This window comes from Leopardus geoffroyi, chromosome C1 (genome assembly GCF_018350155.1).
Source record: "Leopardus geoffroyi isolate Oge1 chromosome C1, O.geoffroyi_Oge1_pat1.0, whole genome shotgun sequence".
In the NCBI taxonomy this organism is placed as follows: Eukaryota; Metazoa; Chordata; class Mammalia; order Carnivora; family Felidae; genus Leopardus; species Leopardus geoffroyi.
Genome location: NC_059328.1, coordinates 65,776,965 through 65,791,870, shown reverse-complemented (window position 1 = coordinate 65,791,870; position 14,906 = coordinate 65,776,965). Strand labels below are relative to the sequence as shown.

Genomic DNA, 14,906 nt, shown 5'->3' with positions numbered 1-14,906 from the left:
CATGTATTCTCAGGATTTTTCCAGGTCTGATTCTAGGCCATTAACTAGAATTTGCAAGATGGAGCAAAACATCAGTGATTGGATTTCAACCCAAGCACACCATCACCATTGGCTTAGTTCTATTACCCAACCAACAGTAATGAACAATGCAATGAAAATATGGCAATGCTCTGTAGCTGACAGTCTTTCTCTCCAATTCCTGGTGATGCCTCTTTTCCAATCAACCACAACAGGTGATCATTCTCTTGAGTGTGCCTCCCTCTTCATTCATAGGCATGCATACCTTTCCACATACCAATAGCCATCATTAAAATACTTTCTGGGAAATAAGACAACTGAGTGTCAACATCAAGCTCTGGCCTAGTTCTGATCTGCATCTGAGTGAGTGGCCTTTGAGCATTTTTCAAAATGTATCTTCTTTGAAAATGTTGCCTAGTCAAGACCCAATCAACAGACACCATCTAAAGTTTTTCCTTTCCACTGCCAAGTTCTAACTACCACCAAATTTTGTGCAAGGGATTTGAATTTGGCTTTGTCATCATCTTTGTGTTGGCAGCAATTAAATAAATTTTGTGGGTATCCATTTCCTATAATCATAAAGTCCCACTCCGAAGCACATGAAGTCTTGTTATTAGTCTCACTGGATCATTGTTCTAATGCAGAAGAATCCAAAATTCAAATGCCATGAGTCACATTAGTTTTATTATTCTACCTAAATATTAAAGCTTCCATCATCCACAAGCAGTACCTTTCTGGCTTAAAAAACAATGATAAATAAATAAATAACACCTTCGGCCCTACTACTCATATTTTCATTAGTTATGAAATCCTATTTCTCTCTCTTCCTTCTCTGGACCTTTTGTATTCCCTCCTGTTTCTAGGGCTGCTGTAACAAGTGTCATAAACTGGGAGGCTTAACACAAACAGAAATTTATTATATCACAATTCTGGAGGCTATAAATCTGAAATCAAAGTGTCAACAGGGCCATGTTCCCTCTCAAGGCTCCATGGGATGATCCTTGCCTCTTCCAGCTTCTACAGGTCTGAGACATTTCTTGGCTTGCATCAGCATAACTCCAAACCAGTCCATGAGCTCCTAAAGGGTAGGGTGTGCAAGGATTATACTAGTAGGACAGATGGGGACTAGAGAAGCCTGATAGAATTGTCTCCCACTTCTTAGAAAATTGATCAGGTTTGAGCCCTAATCCAGCCACCCTGTGCTCTTTGAATAAGGGTCCCTCCTCCTCACCAAATAGCTAAATAATCCTAAGGGGCTATGACATTACACCATCTGGTTACATAGTGACGATGACAATCCTAATAATACTATCTTTTACTGAATGCTTACTGTGTATCAAACATTTGTTAAGTCTTGTGCTATATACATTACTTCATTCAGTCCTCACATATGATCCTTAACCCTCAAATTGTAATGACTCCTATCCATTCCTCCCCACACAAAAACAGGAAGGGAATGTACTTCTAGCTTTTGTTTATTTCTCCCATTCACAGTGATGCTGTCATTTTGTATCTGGACCTCCACCCCCATAAATAGTGGTGCCCTTTTTATAGGGAACAACCATGAGAGATGAGGCATATCCCACCCAGCCTTTCCCAGTACACTGCTCTCAGGAGGCTAATATAACAAGCAATGATCTTCCTCGGTCATTATGAATTTAATTTTTAATGGCACCAAAGTGGATGTGTTTTTGTTCAGGAAACTAAAGTAATTGAAATGATTGAATAGCATAAATACTAAAGCTGCAGTAACTAAAACTATAAACAGAAATTAAGGTTTTTCAGGCTGAAGTTATGCCAAGCATTTCATAATTTAAGCTTGTTAATTCAAGCTATTTTTCCAAATCTGCCACACTTGTTATACGTATCATGCTTGCAAAACTTAATTGGCCTCTATTGGTCATGTTTTCAAATGAATGTGGTTACAGACAGAGTCAGCCACAAAAAGCTAAGTTTATCTCGTGACCCAGAGATCTGGACAACATGAGCTGGTTCCAGGGACCTGTTCTGGATAGTTTACTTAGAGTCCCTTGCCCAAGGTCACCAATCACATGTGCTGTAAATGCAGCCTTCCCTCTTATTAGATGAAGCCAGAAGGCTTAAGGAAAGCCTCTCAACACTTTTGTGTGTTGGAAAAAATGAAAAGTTGATTCAGTTGTAATCTTAGATTTTTAAGGGTCAGCTGGGCAAACTATTCATTCTTCTGTAGTAACACTAGCTGAGTAATTGTCTAGCCCATTCTTTAAAACTTGCTTCTCCCACTTAGAAGAACTCTGTAGATTCTTCATTGTGTTGAGTTGAAACCTATCACCTTATTAGGCCCACTATTGAACCTAAAGCTACATTCACCATATGAGAGCTCTTCAAATGTTTGAGGGCAACGCTCATGTTTCCTGTAAGTCTTTCCTTCTCATGTTCTTTCAGTCATCATCCTGATGTATGGTTTCCAGTTCTCCCATGCTGGTAATACATCTCTCACCATGCATCAGTCTCTCTCTATTTGTGTTTAATAGTTGGCACCACAACACATCATGTGCAATTTGGCCAATATTACGTAGTAATGGCTACTGTTTCCCTCATTCTTCCTGATGCAACAACGAATAGAGTTGGCTTTCTTGGCCACCACATATTGATTTACTGAAGTTACTGACTTTTTTTTAAGATTTTATATTTAAGTAATCTCTACACCCAATGTGGGGCTCGAACTCACAACCCTGAGATCAAGAGTCGCATCCTCTACTGACTGAGCCAGCCAGGCACCCCTGAAGTTACTGACATCTTCTAAATAATTTTTAGATGAGCTTCTTAGTCATATTTCCTCAATCTAACAGTGACACAAATTATTTAGTAAAAAAAAAAGAATGTAGATTTATTTTCATCAAACTTTATCTTAGTAGATCTTGCCTATATTTTTATATTAATTCTTTCACACAATATATTCCCCCTACTTATCTAACACTAATTTAAGCAGTTTCTCTTATATCGACCAGCTAAAAGCCACACTGTAAGAAGCAACAACCTCATCTCTTCCTCTCTGCCATCTGCTCAGCAGCCGCAAAGCAGCAACAATGCATGAATGCATATCCATCCATGTTGGCCGAGGTGGTGTCCAGATTGGCAATGCCTGTTAGGAGTCTATTGCCTAGGACACAGCATTCAGCCTAATGGCCAGATGCCAAGTGACAAGACCACTGGGGAAGGAGATGACTCCTTCAACACCTTCTCCAGTGAGAAGGGTACTGGCAACCATGTGCCCAGGGCAGTGTTTGTAGACCTGCAACCCACAGTCATTGATGAATGACTTTGCAATGGCACCCATTGCCAGCTTTTCCACCCTGAGCAGCTCATCACAGGCAAGGAAGATGCTGCCAGTAATTATGCCCAAGGGCACTAGAACATTGGCTGACCAGGAGAAAGGTATCCAGGGTTTCTTGGGTTTCCACAGCTTTGGAGGAGGAGCTTGGGAGATTTACCTCTCTGCTGATGGAACATCTCTCTGTTGATTATGGCAAGAAGTCCAAGCTGGAGTTCTCCATTTACCCAGCCTCCCATGTTTCCACAGCTGTAATTGAGCCCTATAACTCCATCCTCACTACCCACACCACCCTGGAGCACTCTGATTGTGCCTTAATCGTAGACAATGAGGCCATCTATGACACCTGTTATAGAAACCTCGCTATTGAATCTACACTAACCTTAGTTGGTTGAGAGGCCAAATTGTGTCCTCCATCACTGCTTCTCTCAGATTTGATGGAGCTCTGAATGTTGAACTGACAGAACTCCAGACCAACCCAGTGCTGTATCCCCACATCCACTTCCCTCTGGCTACATACGCCCTTGTCATCTCTGCTGAGAAAGCCTACCATGAACAACTTTCTATAGCAGAGATGACGAATGCATGCTTTGAGCCAGCCAACCAGATTGTAAAATGTGACCCTTGCCATGGTAAACACATGGCTTGTTGCCTGTTGTATAGTGGCAAGTGGTTCCCAAAGATGTCAATGCTGCCATTGCCACCATTAAGACCAAGTATATCATCTAGTCTGTGGACTGGTGCCCCACTGCTTCAAAGTTGTTATTAAAAACCAGCCTCCCACTGTGATGTCTGGTGGGGACCCAGCCAAAGTACAGTAAGCTGTGTACATGCTGAGCAACACCACAGCCATTGCTCAGACCTGGGCTCACCTGACCACAAGTTTGACTTGATGTATGCCAAACATGCCTTTCTTCACTGGTATTTAGGTGAGGGCATGGGGGATGGAAAGTTTTCTCAGGCCCATGAGAATATGGCTGCCTTTGAGAAGGATTATGAGGAAGTTAGTATGGATTCTATTGAAAGGGCAGAGAAGAGAAGAATATTAAAGTTTAAAATGCCACAAAGGTGCTGCTTTTACAGGGAAGTTTATTCTGTTTTGAACATTGAAAATCTGTGCTCTGATCAGTTAATTTGTATGTAGCTGTGTATACTCTCATATACAATTACTGACCTATGCTTTAAAATACAACACTTTGTTAGACTCAACCTGCCCATTTCTCTGGTGGATTTGAATAAAGTATTCCTTGTCTTAAATGAAAAATAATAATTAACAACAATAATAATAATAATACAATAAGTATCAAATACCTATTCTAAGGTCACTGATATAATTTGAACAGTTTAAAACCAGTAAAAGAATTTTGTCACTATTTCCCTCAGGCTCAAATTAATCCATTAATAATTACTTTGGGGATAGTCCATCAATAACACATTTATCTAATTGAACATCCAACTCACATTTCTCCATCATGTCTATAAGAATGTTGTGAAAAACATGTCATTTCCTTATTCTAATTTTTAATAAAAGAAATCATTAATGTAACGCAGAAATAAGCTGTTTTTAGTGAAGCCACACTGGTTCCTAGTGATCACAGGAAGCATCCTTTTAATAACACATCCTAAAAATTTTCCTGAACTAAACTCTTCAGTCTAATATCTGCAAAATCTCCCTCTTCCTCTTTTTGAAAATCAAAACCATGTTTGCTCATTGCCATCCTATCTGCTCTAGTTCTTCCAAAACTACTCAGAGAAAACCAGAATTATTGGGGTTTTCTAGTTTCTTTTGCTGGTTGTCACAGAATACCAAGGCCTGATTCATCAAGGCAAAAAAACAAGAATTTACTTAACCAATTTCTTCACTCTTCCTGAAAATCTGTTTTCTCTCTCTAGTGTACAGTTTGTATTTCTAGTCCAAGATTTGCTTTCCTTGACAAAAATGTTAAAAGCAAAAAGATAGTTGAGAAATTCTGCTTTCTATAACACCCACAAGCATCATACTTCAATAGATGAATATTCACCAAAAAATGAGGGGGAGCCAGGTATTCCTAAGCATGGCACCAAAGGTAGAAATCATAGGGAAAGTGAACTGCATACTTAAAAATCAGAACCTCTGTATATTAGGAAATGCCGTCTAAACAAAATTTTCAAGAAAATGACAAAATGTCACACATTTGAAAATTAATATCTTCATAAATATTTCATAGCTTTATATACAAAATGTTTTCACAATTCAGCTGGAAAACTATATAAAATCCATGAAAAAGACATTGAAGGAAAGAAAGAAGGAGCCAATAAACCTGTACAGAGATGTTCATCCTTATTAGTAATCAACTAAATTGTAAATTAAGCAAAATGTCTTATATTTAACAAAGTAGGAAAGCATTTAGTTTTGTTTAACACAAAATACTTTGACTTTCATAAAAGTCAAGGATCTAGAAACATTGACACTTCCATATATACTGCTATCTATTGGAACTCTAGGAAATAATTTAATATCTATCCATAACCTTATCCTAGGTGTTTTATGTGCATTACCTTATTTAACATGTCTTCAAACATTCCATTCCTCTTGTAGCTAGTATTTACTTTATGAACCCAGAGATCTGGGCACCAAAAGACACTAAAATGAAAGGGTCACTTTGTCATACTGTTCTTGTTATAACCGCTTCATTAACCAGGTCAATTCTCATACCTATTAGGATACAAAACTGTCAAACACTCAGCAAAGCATGTCACACATTCTTCATGTTCTTCATTTAGCCAAAGAAGACTTCCAATATGTGTCTTGACAGTTATAGCACTCCTCTGACATCCTACCTAGTATGAATCTTATGTTTTGAGTTAGAGGCATATTAATCACTTTTATCTGTTTGCTCAGATAGTCACTTACTATAATCTCAGAATGGTTAGTTCTTCTATGATCTTCTCATTTTTAATATTAATTATTTCAACAGTGTATGTCAACTCTACAGTAAATTTCCAACTAGGTATGATATCTCTTCTCTCCTCTTTGGCAAATATCTCTTTTCTAACATAATATGATGCTATGACATATAATAAACATATGTATATGGTCTTTGTTCCTGTTTTCTGGCACAGAACTCCTAAACTCTTGGAATAATAATATCTTTATTTGAACAGTTGGAAAACTCTTGGAATAATAAAGATATTATAATAATATACTTAAGTCAAGTCAATATCTTTATTATTCCAAGACATAATAAACGTGTCTTTTATTATGTTAATGAGGTGACTTTGGGGACAGGAAAGGGGCTGGATATTGAATTCAATCATTAATGACCAATGATTTCATCAATCATGCCTACATAATGAAACCTACATAAAAATCCAAAAGGAGTGGTTTCAGAGAACTTCCAGGTCGGAGAACACATGGAGATTTGGGAAGAGTGGTGAGCTCAGAGAAGACATGGGAGCTCCTCACACTTAGCCCATACCTTGCCCTATGCATCTCTTCCATTGGCTGTTCTTGAGTTATATCCTTTTACAATAAACCCATAATCTCTTAAATTAAGTGCTTCTCTGAGTTTTGTAAACCACTCTAGCAAGTTAATTTAACCCAAGTGTTGGGGGAATGGTCATTGGAACATCCATTTTATATCCATTCGGTCAGAAGCACAAGAAACAACCTGGGCTTATGACTGGTATCTAAAGTTGGGGTAGGATCCCAATGTTTATAGCAGCGCTCTCAACAATAGCCAAATTATGGAAAGAGCCTAAATGTCCATCAATGGATGAATGGATAAAGAAATTGTGGTTTATATACACAATGGAGTACTATGTGGCAATGAGAAAGAATGAAATATGGCCCTTTGTAGCAACATGGATGGAACTGGAGAGTGTGATGCTAAGTGAAATAAGCCATACAGAGAAAGACAGATACCATATGGTTTCACTCTTATGTGGATCCTGAGAAACTTAACAGAAACCCATGGGGGAGGGGAAGGAAAAAAAAAAAGAGGTTAGAGTGGAAGAGAGCCAAAGCATAAGAGACTGTTAAAAACTGAGAACAAACTGAGGGTTGATGGGGGGTGGGAGGGAGGGGAGGGTGGGTGATGGGTATTGAGGAGGGCACCTTTTGGGATGAGCACTGGGTGTTGTATGGAAACCAATTTGACAATGAACTTCATATATTGAAAAAAACATTAAACAAATTAAATAAATAAATAGAATGTTTGCTGCTGTTAAATAAATAAATAAATAAATAAATAAATAAATAAATAAATAAAGTTGGGGTAGGGCAGGGGCAGGGAGGTCTTATGGGAGATGTGACACTGCAGATGTGACACTATTTCCAGGTAGATAGTGAGTATATGAATTGAGATACTTATTTACTTTAACTTCCATCCCACTAAGCATCATTTTCTACTATTTTTCACCCTGTATTATAATGTCAAATGCATTTTGTATGTTAACTATGCTTTTAGACATATCAGAGACATAACTATTTTTATGACCTTACCAATTATTTTCTTAGATGAATCACTACAAACAACCCATAGTGCTGTTTTTATTTCTAGAATAAACTGATAGCTTTACACAGATGGCTTTCTCCTCCCTATTCCATATACATCTTAAATTGCTCTTAATCAGGATGGAGGAAATCATTCAAGAAAGAAAATAAAAAGATTCCAAGGAGACAGAGAAAATTCAAAACTCAAGGTGCAAGTGAGTAGAAATTTTCACAGCTTAAAGTTAAAATCAGTGAAGAAATGCTATAGCATTGGAATAATTGAATAAGAGTAAAATGTTACACATAAAATACTAATCCAGACCCAGCAATTGCTGGGTTGTAGGGTAATTCTACTTTTTAAAAAAAAAATTTAAATGTGTATTTTTGAGAGAGAGAGAGACAGCATGAGCAGGGGAGGGGCAGAGAGAAAGGGAGACACAGAATCCAAAGCAGGCTCCAGGCTCCAAGCTGTCAGCACAGAGCCCGGTGCAGGGCTCAAACTCACGAACTGCAAGATCATGACCTGAGCCGAAGTCAGATGCTTAAATGACTAAGGCACACAGGCGCCCAGTGTAATTCTATTTTAACTTTTTGAGGAACCTCCACAGTTTTCCAGAGTGGCTGCACCAGTTTGCATACCCACCAACAGTGCAAGAGGATTCTCCATTTTCCACAGCCTAGCCAACTCTGTTGTTCCCTGAGTTGTTAATTTAAACCATTCTGCCCAGTGGTATCTCAGTGTGGTTTTGATTTCTATTTCACTGATGATGAGTGATGTTGAGCATCTTTTCATGTGTCTGTTTGCCACCTGGATATCTTCTTTGGAAAAGTGTCTATTCATGTCTTCTGCCCATGTCTTCACCGGATTACTTGTTTTGGGGGTGTTGAGTTTGGTAAATTCTTTATAGATTTTTGATACTAGCCTTTAATCTGAATGTCATTTGCATATATCTTCTCCCATTCCATCAATTGCCTTTTAGTTTTGTTGATTGTTTCCTTTTCTGTGCAAAAGTTTTTTGTCTTGATGAGGTCCTGATAGTTCATTTTTGCTTTAAGTCCCCTTCCTTTGGAGACATGTCAAGTAAGAACTTGTCGTGGCTGAGGCCAAAGAGGTTGCTGCCTGTTTTCTTCTGTAGAATTTTGATGGTTTCCTGTCTCACATTTAGGTCTTTCATCCCTTTTGAATTTATTTTTGTGTATGGTGTAAGAAAGTGGTCCAGTTTCATTCTTCTGCATGTTGCTGTCCAGTTCTCCCAGCACTATTTGCTGAAGAGACTGTCTTTTTTCCACTGGATACTCTTTCCTGTTTTGTTGAGGATTAATTGGCCATGTATTTGTGGGCCCATTTCTGGGTTCTCTATTCTATTCAATTGGTCTATGTGTCTGTTTTTGTGCCAATACCATATTGTCTTCATGATTACAGTTTTGAAATACAAGCCAAAGTCTGGAAATGTGATGCTGCCAGCTTTGGTTTGTTTTTGTTTTTTTTTTTTCCAACATTACTTTGGCTATTTGGGGGTATTTTCTGGTACCCCCAGAAAAGGGGTAAAGCTCTCAGTTATTCCCCACTGAGGACGATATTAGCTGTGGGCCTTTCATATATGGCTTTTATGATGTTAAGGTATGTTCCTTCTATCGTGACTTTCTTGAGGCTTTTATTGAGAAAGAATGCTGCATGTCAAATGTTTTTTCTGCATCTATTGACAGGATCATACAATTCTTATCCTTTCTTCTATTAATGTGATGTATCACGTTGATTGATTTGTGAATATTGAATCACCCTGCATCCTAGGAATAAATCCCACTTGATCATGGTGAATAATTCTTTTAATATAGTATTGAATTCAATTTGCTAGTATCTTGTTGAGAATTTTTGCATCCAAGTTCATCATCAAGGATATTGGCCTGTAATTTTCCTTTTTGGTGGGGTCTTTGTGTGCTTTGGGAACCAACATAATGCCAGCTTCATAAAATGAGTCTGGAAGCTTTCCTTCTGTTTCTAGTTTTGGGAACAGCTTTAGAAGAATAGGTATTAACTCTGCTTTAAATGTCTGGTAGAATTCCCCTGGGAAGCTATCTGGCCCAGGAGTCTTATTTGTTGGGAGATTTTTTTTAGTATAATTTATTGTCAAGTTTGCTAACATACAGTGTATACAGTGTGCTCTTGGCTTCAGGAGTAGACTCCCATGATCCATCACTTACATACAACACCCAGTGCTCATCCCAATAGCTGCTATCCTCAATGCCCATCACCCATTTTCCCTTCCTCCCAACCCCGCATTAACCCTCTATTTGTTCTCTGTATTTAAGAGTCTCTTATGGTTTTCATCCCTCGCTGTTTAAAACTAGTTTTTCCCCTTCCCTTTTGTTGGGAGATTTTTGATAACCAATTCAATTTCTTCACTGGTTATGGGTGTGTTCAATTTTCCTATTTCTTTCCATTTGAATTTTGGTAGTGTGTTAGGAATTTTTCCGTGTCTCCCAGATTGTCCAGTTTGTTGTCATATAATTTTTCATAGTATTGTCTAATAATTGTATTTATGTGGTGTTGGTTGTGATCTCCTTCATTTGTGATTTTATATACTTGGGCCCTCTCTCTTTTCTTTTTGAGAAATCTAGCTAGAGGTTTATCAATTTTTAGATGGATCCTGGGGTTTTTTCAATCTATTCTGATACCTGTGTCTTTTGATTGGGGCATTTAGTCCATTTACATTCCGAGAGATTATTGAAAGATATGGATTTTTTTAATATCATTTATTGTCAAGTTAGCTAACATACAGTGTATACAGTGTGCTCTTCACTTCCAGAGCAGACTCTCATGATTCATCGCTTACATACGACACCCAGTGCTCATCCCAACAAGTGCCCTCCTCAATGCCCGTCACCCACTTTACCCTCTCCTCCACCCTCCATCAACCCTCAGTTTGTTCTCTGTTTTTAAGAGTCTCTTATGGTTTGCTTCCCTCTCTGTTTGAAACATTTTTCCCCTTTCCTTCCCCCATGGTCTTCTGTTAAGTTTCTCAAATTCCACATATGAGTGAAAGCATAGGATTGAAAAATATGGATTTAGTGTCATTGTGCTATCTGTAGTTTCATGCTTGTGGTGATGTCTCTGGTCTTTTGTAGTCTTTGCTGCTTTCTACTCACAGAGTCCCCCTCAGGATCTCCTGCAGGGCTGGTTTAGTGATCATGAATTCCTTTATTTTTTGTTTGTCTAGGAAAGGCTTTATCTTTCCTATTATGAATGACAGCCTTGAGAGATAAAGGATTCTTGGCTGCATATTTTTCCTGTTCAGCACCTTGAATATCTCCTGCCACTCCCTTCTGGCCTGCCAAAGGCGGCCAAAGGTGGTCCCTATCTGCTACCACCCTCATGTGTCTACCCTTATATGTTGTGGCCTGTTTGTCCCTAGCTGCTTTCAGAATTCTCTCTTTATCTTTGTATTTTGCCAGTTTCACTATGCTATGTCATGGTATTGACCTGCTTTTGTTGATTTTGAAGGGAGTTCTCTGTGCCTCTTGGACTTGGATGCCTGTTTCCTTCCCCAGATTATGGAAGTTCTCAGCTAAAATTTGTTCAAATAAGCCTTCTGTCCCTTTCTCTCTCTTCTTCTTCTTCTTCTTCTGGAACTACTGTGATATGGATACTATTTCATTAAATCACTTAGGTCTCTAATTTTCCCCTCATGGTCTAGAAATTTCCTTTCCCTCTTTTTTTCAGCTTCATCATTTTCCACAATTTTATCTTCTATTTCACCTATTCTTTCCTCTGCTTCTTCCATCCTCGCTGTCACTGCATCTAGTTTATTTTGCATCTGATTTATGGAATTTCTTAATTCATCATGACTATTTCCTAGATCTTTGATCTCTGCAGCAATAGATTCTTTGCTGTCTTGTATGCTTTTTTCAAGCTCAGAGATTAGTCTTATGACTGTTACTCTAAATTCTTGCTCAGATATATTTTTTATATCTGTTTTGAGAAATTCTCTGGCTGTCATTTCTTCCTGGATTTCTTTTGAGAATTCTTCCTTTTTGTAATTCTGGATACATTTCTGTCTTTTACATGTTTTAATAGCTTGTAATGTGTCCTGCACCTGCAAGTACTACTATATTAAAAAGGGGTCATACACTGTCTGGGGCTTGGCTCTTTAGGAAATGTTTTCAGAGTATGCTGTGTGCACTCTCTTGTTGTGTATTTGACTTCTGTATCCCACTGGTAAATTCTCTGTAAAGCTCCTCCTTGCTCATAGTGGTAGATTGTTTGGATCTTCTACCAGGTGTGCTTTGAGTTGTTCATTGAAGTAACTGGAATAAAGGCAAGGGGGCGGGGACCTGATTCCATACAAAAAGAAAAATGAAAGGGACAGAAAAAAAGACCAAGCAGAGAATCAAAGAAACTGTAAGGCTTAATCCAGAGAGAGGGATAGGAAAATAAAGGAGACAAAGCTGTAAAAACAATACAATAAAAGTGCCTGATTAAACAAACAAAACAGAGAAAGAAAAAAAATATATATATATAATGTATATTCTTTTATTTTTTTATTTTATATATAGTACATGCATTATATATTTATATATATATACTTATATATATATAAAATATATATTCTCTTCAACTCTGAAACGATGAACCTGATTCCAAAGGAAAACAAAAGGAGAGGTTAAGGAAAAAAGAAAAGAAGAAAAAGAAAAGAAAAAGACAGACTAACATATAAAACTGCAGGACAGTGGTCTGTTGGTTCTGTTGGTGCCTGGTGCCTGCACAGTGGCTGTGCTGGTCTGGAGGAGAGGCCATTTGGTTCACTCAGTATCATCCCACTCCAGTAGATAAGCAGTTGCCAGTCAAGGAAGGGGTGGGGTTTGGTGTAAGCGGCCCAGCCTCCACTGGGGGCCACTGTGCTGCTCCCTGAAGCCCCACCATGTTGGAGATGGGAAGAAAAATGGCAACACCCCAATCTCTCCTCCCTGGACCAGGTGTCACAAACTATGCTCTTCATACAGCCCTCAAAGAGTAGCGCAGGCAGCCAACTTGTCTGGCTCCACAGTCTCCCAAGCCTTATAGGTGCTGGGATCCAACCCCCAACGTCTTAAAGGATCCCTGCACTGCACAGATTCTGTTCTGGTACAGTGCCACTCCACCCTGCTGGCTGGCACCTGCAAGGTCTTTTGTCCTTGAGGAGGCAATAAACCTTCCCACAGTACTGGAGGGAAGGGACTGTTCTCATCCAGTGTGCCCCTGAGATCGATACCACACCACAGAGCCAGCCTCCTCCCTCAGAGGTACATGCACAGCCAGCCAGTCCAGAGAAAATCATGCACTTTTGAAAATTCCAATCTTCAGCTCTTAAAGCTATTTGCTAAATAAAAACTGGCACTCTCCATATTTCTCATTCCCCAGTCTGTGGCCCAAAGAGGTTTTTCTCTTGTATTAACTCAATACCACAATTCCACAGCCTCTCTTTCTCTTCCTTTTGTCTCTCCACAGAAGAGGATCCCTCCCTTCCATGCCTATGCCATTTTATCTCCCCCAATTCACATACACACACCTCTGTCCCACCAAGCTGACTCCCCCCACCTGTGGAGATCCTATCAGATCACTTCACAGATTGAGTTTCTGAATGTTCCAAGTGATCTGACCTTAACACAGCTCTGTTTGAGGGCCAAAGGAAATCCTGGTCCCATCTTAACTCCTCCTCCCAGTCTCAAGTTTCTCACCAGACATCTCTCCCAGACAATTCATCAATAGTAAGTGATACAAACAATGTACTCAGTCAAAATGAAAACTAGACTCTAATGATCAAATGGGTAGATTTCAGATATGTGATGTGTTTTCACTTTTATTTTTTATGAAATGAACAAGTTCTTTTGACAAGAAAATTAACACACCATTAGTTTTCCTGTTGAAGGTTCCCATAGTCATCAGTAATATTCGTGTCTTTAAATAACCTGCACTAACCAAATTTTACTATGAATGAGCCTTTACCATGGACTGAATTCATTGTCCAGACAATAAACACACTTCTGTTTGTATATCTGAAGTATAACTTCAAGATATCACATTGAGTGTGACCATGAAAAAAATATAATTCAATGGTTACTTTTAAGCTCATTCATGAAATAATTAAATATTGCTTAGAGTTAAATGACCTAGATTTTAAAACTAGTAACCTATTAGTTCTACACTAATTTTAGACAAGGGCCACACTGTTATATTGGACTGTTGAATTTTTTTAATGTTTATGTACTTATTTTGAGAGAGAGAGGGACAGACAGCACATGAGCAGGGGAGGGACAAAGGGAGAGAGAGAGAGAATCCCAAGCAGGCTCCATGCAGAGAACCTGACACGGGGCTCAATCCCACAAACTGTGAGATCATGACCTGAGCCGAAATTAAGAGTCAGATGCTTAACCAACTGAGCCACCCAGGTGCCCCTGGACTGATGAATTTTTAAGTCTGAAAGAAATGAACTTTTGTGTTTCAGGATTGGGCTAGACTAAAACTGATTTTATAGCATAGTTTGGCAGGCAGTTTATTCTGTCTCATTTATAACTCCCCGGAGCACCTGGCAAAGAGAGAATTCTGACCCAGAGCTAAAAGGGAAGAAGTTGAAAATGAAGACATCTGGTCTCCCTTAGCCTGGCTGGGCAGCAGAAAACAGCCACACTCTGCTTTGTTGCACTTGTCTTGTCCTACCAGTGTGTTCTGAGATTTTCATCAGAGCCCCAGATCTCTGGAACCTAAGTTCAAAACTCCAAGTCCTTGTGGAGAACCCCAGCTTCAAACAAAATTCTAACACTATTTCGCTGAAGCTGTTTCTAATCTAGTGCATCTCGCAAACAACATTCCTTTTATGTGGTGCTGATGAAGTGCCAAATTCTGTACTTCTGAGTACTGTTTTTGCAATATACAACACCAGATTTTGTGGCACAAGAAAGGCTCCTTTTGTTTTTGCCATCATTTAGGACATTTTGCCTTAACTAAATTTCCTAAAAGTCTTCACTTCTCTAACAACTTTCTGGTCAGTCTACTATACCTACTTCCAACATGATAGAGAGAGAAAACATTGGACTAAGAGTCATACAGTACTCTTGTATATTATT

At 38.8% G+C, this 14,906-nt stretch overlaps 1 pseudogene; it reads left to right on the top strand.

The window, feature by feature from the left end:
• The first annotated feature begins 2,943 nt into the window (after positions 1-2,943).
• Positions 2,944-4,380, top strand: LOC123598109 (annotated as a pseudogene).
• The last annotated feature ends 10,526 nt before the right edge of the window (positions 4,381-14,906 follow it).